The following is a 1,056-nucleotide window of genomic DNA, read 5'->3' as shown; positions in this document are numbered from 1 at the left end:
TCCCTATTTCAGCCACTTCCGTCGATGGTACTACCACCCAGGTGCTAGTCTGGGCATTTTTTCCACATCTGTAGTCGAAATTTGTTCACATAAAACTCACCCACCCTACCCCATACTCTCCCACTTTTACTTCAGGGCCTGGACGCTGTCCCTGAGTTTTTTCCACTCTAGACTAGCGTTCTATCACTTGAGCCACAGCTCTACTTACGACATTTTGTTAGTTATTGAAGATAAGAGTCTCACAGACTTCTGCCCAGGCTGGATTTGAACCGCGATCCTCATAGCTCAGCCTCCTACGTAGTTAAGATTGCAGGAATGAGCACCGGTGCCCAGCCTCTTCCTTTCTTAACCTAAAAACCAACAGTTCCTATCGCTTTCCGCATGTCCAGTGATTGTTTCTTCTAAGTGTTCTGTGGATCTCACCAGCGTTCCCGGGTTGAGCTCGGGGGAACGTCATGACAGCACCTCGCACCCCAGTTCTTTTTCACGGCGTCCTAAGAAACGTTATCGCACCTTTCGATGGAAGCAGTGACATATTTTTATTGAAGTGCAATCATTTCCCAAGCAGCAGAGTGGGCCGCCCGGCTCCCGGTCTGCACACAGCGCAGGCGAGCACACACTGCCGCGCTCCGACGCTAGGGGACGGCCTTTCCCACTTCTCTACGTTAGTAGGACCCTTCCGGAACCTTTCCTGCGGAGCCCTAGGCACTCCACCCGGACAACGCCGCTGAACACACAACACAGCACGGATTAGCTGGTGAATTCTATGCCTGAAAAGTTTGGCGAACTTGTAAGTCACCAGAGACGGGGGGGAAATCCACCCTCAAGCATGGCAGTCTTCAAAATCTAGAATATTTATAAAGTTTTGTATCTTGAAAAGCAATAACGAATCGATTCCAAGAAAAGTTGTTCTTTCTGGTCAGGCACTTATACGAACAGCCACTTGAAACGACCGAGGAAGGCGGGCCGGGAGGTGGGGAGCGGAAGTGGTGGGGCTTTCTACATCCGGAAGTCCCCGGAGCTGGTGCCGGGCTTTTCGCGGAGCCCCCACTTCGG

The sequence above is a fragment of the Dipodomys ordii genome, unplaced genomic scaffold (genome assembly GCF_000151885.1).
Source record: "Dipodomys ordii isolate 6190 unplaced genomic scaffold, Dord_2.0 Scaffold35, whole genome shotgun sequence".
In the NCBI taxonomy this organism is placed as follows: Eukaryota; Metazoa; Chordata; class Mammalia; order Rodentia; family Heteromyidae; genus Dipodomys; species Dipodomys ordii.
The sequence above is the reverse complement of the archived record's forward strand: the minus strand, read 5'-3'. Positions refer to the sequence as shown.